The sequence below is a fragment of the Chaetura pelagica genome, unplaced genomic scaffold, assembly GCF_000747805.2.
Source record: "Chaetura pelagica isolate M959 unplaced genomic scaffold, ChaPel_1.0 scaffold275, whole genome shotgun sequence".
Taxonomy (NCBI): domain Eukaryota; kingdom Metazoa; phylum Chordata; class Aves; order Apodiformes; family Apodidae; genus Chaetura; species Chaetura pelagica.
Window position 1 is genome coordinate 550,307 of NW_009953486.1, and position 8,326 is coordinate 558,632.

The window sequence follows — 8,326 nt, forward strand, 5'->3', positions numbered from 1 at the left end:
CTGCTGCTGATGGTTATTTCTGTTGCTGATGGCTGTAGGGGGGGGTGCAGGAGCCCCAGGGGCTGTGCAACCAAATCCAAGGGATTTACCCCCAGAATCTGTATCCAGGTTACAGAGGCAGCAGGTGGATGCTGGCAGGGCCCCTGGACCTAAGGAACAGCAAAGCCTGGAAGAGTGATGGGAAAATTGCTTTTTACCCTTGTTTTGTAGAGGGTGCAAGGCACAAGGGGAGCAGCTGATGGGGCAGGATCCCTCCTGCAGTGACCAACACCACCTTCCATCACTGACACAGACCAGCCTCCCTCCTCCATGTGTTTGTGCCACTAATGAATTAATGAAATTACCAGCGTGGGGTGGGTACCATGGTGTGTCCGACTGGATGAATGAGACATTTCACAGGCAGAGATTTCTTATTCATTATGGACAATAATTATCTTTAGGCCATACAACACAGATACCTGCTGCCAGGAGGGATAGATGAGACCCACACTCCATTCTTCATCCCGGAGGAGATTCCCTTTACCAGGGTTGGCAGAGGGGCCTGTGAACAGCTGCTTGGTGCCACCATGGGTCCCCATGGCTGGTGGCTTCCCTGGCACCCCAAGAGGTGCCCCTGTGCCAGTGGGTCCCATCAGCTCCCTCAGGACTGGGGCCACTGCAGCCTTGCTGGAACAAAGGCTTCCCAAAGAAAGGCGCTTCCTGGAGAGCGAAGGACTCCAAGCCAGGGCTGTGTGTGAGTCCTGCTGGGAGGCTGAAGTCATCTGCTGGGAAATGCTCTGTGTTTCACTGGAGCCACCCTTTTTCCAGGGCCCAGCTCAGTGCTCCGTTTCCTTCTGAACAATTAGTTCAGTGGGCCAGGCAGAGCTGGCAAGGGCCAAGCTGGCTGGGGGCTGCTGGGCACCGGCAAATGCCGCAGGGCATCCGTGTTAGGGGCATCCTGGCAGCCACCGTGTGCCTGTGCAAGGGTGACATGTCCCCTGTGCCCCCAGGTGGGGCAGCGGGTGGAGAATGGGTGGTCACAGGCAGTCCCAGCCCCAGGAATGGCTGGCTCAGCTGTTTTCTGCTCATTTGTTCTTTTCTTGGCTTCCAGCTCCATCTGACAAGTGAAGGGCACTGGGGACATAGTGGAAAGGTGCCCTGGGCCACCGTGGCTCTCTGCCCTGGGGTGCTCATTGCCACTCACTCTGGCAGGTCTCTGATGGCTGTGGGGCTGAGCCAGGAGCAGACCGTGCCAGCCAAGCCTGGTGATCAGGCACTGCTTCCAAGGCAGTGGAGAAAGCTGTCTTTCTTTTTCAGCTCTTTCCAACAACCAGCAGCCAGCCTTGTTTGTGCAGGATTGTAGCTGGAACGACAACAGCGATACCCGCAGTGCAAGCAGCGAAACCCACAGCTAACCCAAAAAAGCTGTTTGCTTGGGGCAGGTGCAGCTGCTGCAGCTTCTTCAGGGGTGGCTGGAGCCACCTCACTGGGATCATCCTGCCTCCCCTTCCCTGCCTTTGCCCAGCCCTGGCTCCCTGGTAACAGCCCCACCAGCTTGGGGAGCTGCCCTTCAAACCACATCCCCCTGGCTTTGCACCACCTGAAACCTGGGGTGCAGCCTCCACACCCTGAGTGTGAGTGAAGCTGCTGCAAATCCCACCCACAACGGTGCTGATGGCTGGGCTGATGCCAGGAAAAGGCTTCGGCACAGCGTGGGGCACAAGGAGGGCTGAGGCCCAGGGTGCACAGGGTGGGTGTGCTGGGGGCACACATGTCCATGCTGGCTGGAGCTGCTCCCCCAGCAGCTGAGTGCAGCCACAGCCATCGCTTTAGTCCTCGGTTTCCATCACAGAGAGAGCTCAGGCTTTTAGGAAGGAAAGTCTTACACTTCTACCAACTATTTCAAGACTCCCATAAACACATTTTTGGTTCAGCATTAATGAATTACCTCAATGCAAAGTTACTCATGCCAGATACATGAATACGAAGTGTAGAAAAGCCGCCGAGAAGCAGATTTGGCTGCTGTTCAGCTGCTCCAATCGGCACCGTTTCTTTTCTCCATTATAGCAAGAAAATGTGCTCTGCCTGTGGCACTGTGTCCTCCCAGGAACAGGCAGCTGGCCGACAGTTGGGCTGTGCAGAGCCTGGGCACGCTGGGGTTATTCGTTGCTTCCATCACTTGAATTGGCAGAAAATGCTTCTCGCTGGTGTCTGTGTGGGAGATGCAGCCAAGAACCAGGATCCTGCTCTTTCTGCGTGTCCAGGCTCACTGCTCCTGGCTGCCCAACCTCCTCTTGGATACTGGGGAAAGGAAAACTGCAGTGACAGGGATATCTGAGCCTGGCTTTTTTCTGGGGGTGGGTCCGGGCTGCCTCCCTGGCCCTGCAGCCACTTGTGCCCACAAGCACCACACTGGGTGCTGCTCCACTGTGGCTCCTCTCCATCAGCCCTCCCTTGTGGCCTTGGTGACCATGTCCCCTGCTTTTCTGCAACACCAACAGCCCTGCCATAGTGGAGACTGCCAGAAGGTGATGTGCCCTCCTCGGAAAAAGTGCAGCCCTCCTTTTGCAGGCACCTTTCTTGATGGAACTATGCTCTCCAGGTTCCTGACCTGGGTGTTTGCTCATCCCTTGCTCTTCAAGCATCATATGGCTGGAGGTGCCGCGGATAAATGGGCTGGTGCTACATCATGGATCATGATGCCACTCGCAAGCAGGGGAGAGGAGGGGAATTACAGAAGGCGACACAGCTGTCACACCTCCACTGCTTTGAGTCTCAGTCCTCAGGAGCTCGTCAGCAAGTGCTGAGCCAGTTATTGCCTCTCTATGCCCTCACATGAAACTCCATCAGCAGGCGAGCAGGGGACAGAGGGTGACCAGCTGCACCCACTGAGCCCCGCGCCGGCAGCAGGAGGGTCTCCTGGCCTCTCCCTCACCAGAAGGGCTGATGCAGCAGGGTAAAACCTCTCCATCTGGGAAAGGTTTGCTGTTCTCCAGAGCTGCTGTGGCTCCTGACATGTTTTAGCTTAGCACGAGGCATTACCTCAGCAGCAGATGATGGCAGATGGCTGCTGGCTGTGCCGCGCTGCTCCCCTCGCTTCGGCTGCAGCCCTGAACCCAGCCCCTGAAGCCAGCTCTTGTTGCTCAGGTTTTCCACACACTGGCCAGTTTGCTTAAAAGATCCTGAGGCGGTGGTTGCCTGGTTTCTGAGCATTTGCCCCAGCCAGGCCTGGAGGAAGAGGAGCCCTTTGCAGCACTCCTGGAGGAAGGGGATTGTTTTGCAGCATCCCGTGAGAAAAGGGAACACTTTATAGCATCCCTGGAGGAAAAGGAGCCCTTTTGCAGCATTCCTGGGGGAAGGGGAGCCATTTCCAGCATCCCTTCAGGAAGCAGAACACTTTATGGCATCCCTGGAGGAAGAGAAGCCCTTTTGCAGCATCCCTGGAGGAAGAGGTGACCTTTCCAGCATCCCTGACACCAACAACCTTCACTGAAGCTTGCAGTGAAGCTTGCAGCCCACCTCCTTGAACTCGAGGTCTTGTGGCCACCTCTCTGCTTTGCCAAGGCAGTCACTACCCAGCAGAAAGGATGAGGATGTTGCTAAGGGCAACCTCACCTTCATATAGCCAGGGAAACCCTCAGCACCAAACCAAAGTGGAAGAGAGGGGTTTTGGCTCAAAGGAGGGTAGACGCTGCTGTGGGCTCAGTGCCTCAGTTTGCTCATGTGCTGTGCAGGGTACGGGGCAGCACAGCTTCTCCTTGAGCCCTTTAGAGACAACAATCTCTGTGGCAAAGGGCAGGATGTATCAGGGTAATTTTGTCAGAGTGCTTCTTTCCTGAGAGAGAACAATAATAGTAATTGCAATAATAAAACCAAGAATAAAGAAAAGGACCTGAGAGCTTTCCTTCCCTGCAAGCAGAGAAACAACTTTTGCTTTTTGGTGCTGTACTGGAGACACTAAGAGGAGGGAAAGGAACACGAAGGTGCTGCATTTGCAGCTCAACACGCCAAGAACTGTGACATCCTCCCTGTAAAATCTTGCCACAGGCAGCACCTTTTTCTTCACCGTCCGATTTCGGAGCACCTGAAAACAGCAGCAAAATCCCCCAGCAAAGGAGCTGGGGGTCAGGGATGCTGCGGGTGGCTGTGGGGGGGGGTTTGGCACAGGGATGGGGGGTTGGGAGGGCGGCGTGGATCCCCAGGGATGAAGGTCGTGCTGATGCCGAGGATCCCTGCGTCTGGTGGGGCGCAGGGGGGGCCGGGGGCAGGAGGAGGGGAAGGGCTCCAAGGGAAAGGCTTTGTTCACGGGCCAGCCGGGAGCGTGCGAGGGCCTCCGGGCTCCAGCGTTTCTCCTCCACTTCGCTCCTGCTGCGCGCGGGAGCCGGGCCAAGGCAGAGCTCGGCGGGGTGGAGCGGGTCCCCGAGGAAGGCAGGGGACAGCCGTGTGTTTAGCCCTTAAATTGCCTGGGAAAACGGCTGTATCTTTCCATCTCCCTCCAGGGCTCTTCTCTCCCCACAAGCGAAGCCCTTTCCCAGGCTGCAGGCTCCGAACACCTCCACCTCTGCCCTCCTCCCAACCGCCCCTCCTGCCTGGCCTGTCCAACCTCGCTCAGATCTGAAAAGTGCTGGGGAAGGATAAGAAAAGGCTCCCGACTCCAGCTCGTGGTGGAGAAATAAGGTTAAAGGCTCTTATCTGATGGAGCTGCAGCCTTGCCAAAGCCTGTTGCTATCAGCTCAGGACACATGTGCTATTGGCAAAGCTTCGGGGACACAATAATACAAACAGTTTTCATTGTCGAGTCAACAATGATGGGAGAAGGAGCCTGGTGCTATTACCGGTATAAAAGGCGCTGTAGGAAAGCTGGGGACAGGAGGATGCAGTTGGGATCAACAGCAGGGTTTAGCAGATTACAGTTATATTTGTATTCGGGAAGGAGAAACCTTCCATCCCCAGTGGGCTGGAGCCAGAAGGATGGAGCCAGAGGGGGGGGGAGGGATGTGGGGGTTTAAGCTGCAAGGCAAAACTTTGAGCAGTGCTGGAAGCAGCTGCAGTGAAGTGCTGATGGCAGCGGGTTTGGGCAAGGGCAGCAGGGAGGTTTGCAGCCCGAGGTCGTGCTCTGAGAAGTCACCCAGGGAAGAAACTTGTGGCTGCACGTGGCAGAGCAGGGGCTGGAGGGCGAGAGGGGCTGCTGTTCCCACCACACTGTTCCTCTTCAGCCTTCCTGGGCCCCCGTCAATATAAACAGGGGATTTTTGGAGATTTTTGAGTGGGAGGAGTGGGATGAGAAGATGAGTGGGATGGAGGCACATGCCCTCAGCTCTGCCTGCCCCAGCCCTAGTGTTGTGCTGTGCCTCTGGACACCAGGCAAGGTCCTGATGCCACACATCTGCAAGGGCACAGAGAGGAGATTTAAGGGATGCAGGGGACACTGTGAGGCTGGTCCTCCTGCACTGCCAGCAGATCCACAGAGCTACCTCGCACCCACGCTGACATCCTGGCTGCTGCGCCGTGCTGGGTGCTGCTCCCTGTCCTCCTGGGCTGTGGGATGGTGCTGGTGTTGCACCTTCTGGATGGGGATTTGTGTGGCTGCTGCAGGACTGCCAGGTGTGGAGGTGTGAGTTGGCTGCAGCCCTCGCTGCTCCAGCACAGCTGGGCTGCCCTGCCCCTGCCTGCACAGGCAGGGCTGCTGCTGCGCTTCTCTACATGGCACATCTGGCCCTGGTGAGCCAGATGTGCAGGGTAGGCAGGCTGGCAAGCCCCAAAAGAAGCCCTTAGAGAAAGGATAGCCATGCCAGCTGCTGGCCTGTCCCTCATCCACTACCTGCTCAGCTGAGGCAAAGTACTTACCTGCCTTGAGCATCCAACCATGCCTTCCCAGGTGTCCAGATCCTCCATCCTGAAGAGGCAATAGAGATTCCTCAAATGAACTCAGTGCTGGTGAGGCCATGCCTTGAATACTGTGTTCAGTTTCAGGCCCCTCATGACAAGAAGGACATTGTGGGGCTGGAACATGCCCAGAGAAGGGCAATGGAGCTGGAGAAGGGTCTGGAGCACCAGTCTTACGAGGAGCACCTGAGGGAGCTGGGGGTATTTAGCCTGGAGAAAAGGAGGCTGAAGGGAGACCTTCTCTGTCTCTACAGGTCCCTGAAAGGAGGTTGGAGTGAAGGAGGGTCTCAGTCTCTTCTCCCAAGTTACAAGTGATAGAACAAGAGGAAAAGATCTCAAGTTGTGCCAGGGGAGGTTTAGACTGGATATTGGGAACAATTTCTTCACTGAAATGGTTGTCAAGAACAGGCTTTCCAGGGCAGTGCTGGAGTCACCATCCCTGGTGGGAATGAGAAGCTGTGTAGATGTGGTGCTGAGGGACACAGTTTACTGCTGGCCTTGGCGGTGCTGGGTTAATGGTTGCACTTGGTGATCCTAAAGTTCTTATCCAACAAAATGATTCCACAGCTCTATGTGCTGAGGAAACCCTCTGGCAGACTGAGGCTCTTGGTGATGCTGTGAGATGCAGAAGAGACTTTCCAGGCTGGGGCTCTGCTGGGGCAACAGGAGGCATGAACCCCATCCCCACCCTCCCAGCCCAAGCAGATGGGGTTTGTTTTCTCCTCCAGTCTCCAGGAGCAGCCCCAGTGAGCACAAGGAGCGGGTAGGGTGAGAGCAGCCAAGCAAGGGGCTGCAAACGGGGACAGGGCAGGGCGCCTGGTGGCGAACACCCAGAGGGAGAGGGACTTCCTGAGCACGGCCAGCTAAACGATGGCCCCAAGGACTCCAGCTCAGCCTCTCCCTCCACCCCACCCAGCACACCCTTGTTTTTGCAGAGGTGCCTCCATGCCGGGGACGCAGCAGGCTGCCTTTGCCAGCGGCTGGCAGTGATGTCTGTGCTGGTGCCGACAGGCCGGCTGGCATGTTTTCCCCCAGGGAGGCTTTAGCAGGAGGCTGTGCATTTCTGGGAATTGTGTCGGGCAGGGAAGGAGGTTATTGTTTGAGCTGCAAGTGTGCAGCTCTCTGATGAGATCAGGGCTTGGTGCTCGGCGGTGGGGCAGCTGAGCCTCTGCAGGGCTGCTGATGGGGTGATAAGCAGGAGGAGGCTCTTGTCGGTGGTCCCATCCATGCAGGGAGAGCTGGAGAGAGGAGGGCACAGTGAAACCCTGGTGACCTGGCTCTGCTGGGCCTCACAGGGCAGCTAAACCTGGGTGGTTTCCAAGGGAGCAATGAAGGCAGTGAGGCAGGGAGCACACTGGTTTTGCCCTCTGTGCCGGAGCAGCTTTTGCTCCAGGCATGGATGGAGGAGGCCAAGCACTGCTTGTTTGCTGCCTGGATTTCACCCCTGCCTTGTTGGTGGGGAGTGGGAGGTGTGCATCTGTGCAGCCACTATTGTTATGTCCCCATGGTGGTGGTGATGGAGGGGCTGTCACAGCCCCCAGACCATGGCTGAAACACCCAGGGCCTTGTGCTTTGGAAGGGCAGCTCTGGGAGAGGATTTCTGAGAAAAGGCCCCTCTGTGGTGCCCCAGCCCTCCTGGCTGAGCCTCTCCTTCCTCTCACTCTCTTCCAGTCAATCCCTGTCTCCAGCCTCTCTGAGGTCTCAATCCCAGCCCTGCCTGCCCTGTCATGTGCTTGCTCCGTTGCAGGCAGGACACAGGTCCTGTCAATCCCAAACTCTGTGGGAGACAATATCAGAGCTCTGCTTGCAAAACCACTATGAGGAATGGGCTGAGAGGGACAAAGCCCTTCACAGTCCTTTGCTGTGGGTGAGCTGAGAGGTGTCACATCAGCCCATGAGAAGGTAACCATCCTCCTCCTTGGGAGGATTCGTTCCTCCACATGCCATGGCTTTTGACACAGAGCAAGTCAGGAGAGCCTGAGGAGGACAGACCTGCTGCCATCCAGAGAGCTTCCCACCACCCTGGTCTGGAGATCGCGCTGGCGAGCGGGGACAGCATAGGAAGTGCTACATGGGAAAGCCCTGTGTGAGAGCCCAGGAGCCCCTGACTTCCCACAGCAGACTTATCAAGGCACCAGTTCAGAGTGGTGCTTTCCATGGGCCAAAAGGGAAGTGCAGACACACCAGACTTCTCGGGGTCAAGGATGCTGGGCAAGCAGCAAGGCGAGAGGCTGCAGGGGGCAAGGGAGGGAACCGGGGCGTGGGGAGGGAGACACAAATAGCAAAATGAATGGCTTGAACTTCCTATGTTTGATGGAGGCGAATAAAAGGAGACAGAGAGGGGGAGAGAAAGGAGACCTGAGAGCTTGCACACGCTCTCACGCACACGTGGGCTAGCCCAGAGATGGTTGGTGGCCAGTGTGGCACGGCAGCCTGCACCCACTCGGCTGGGACAGCACCG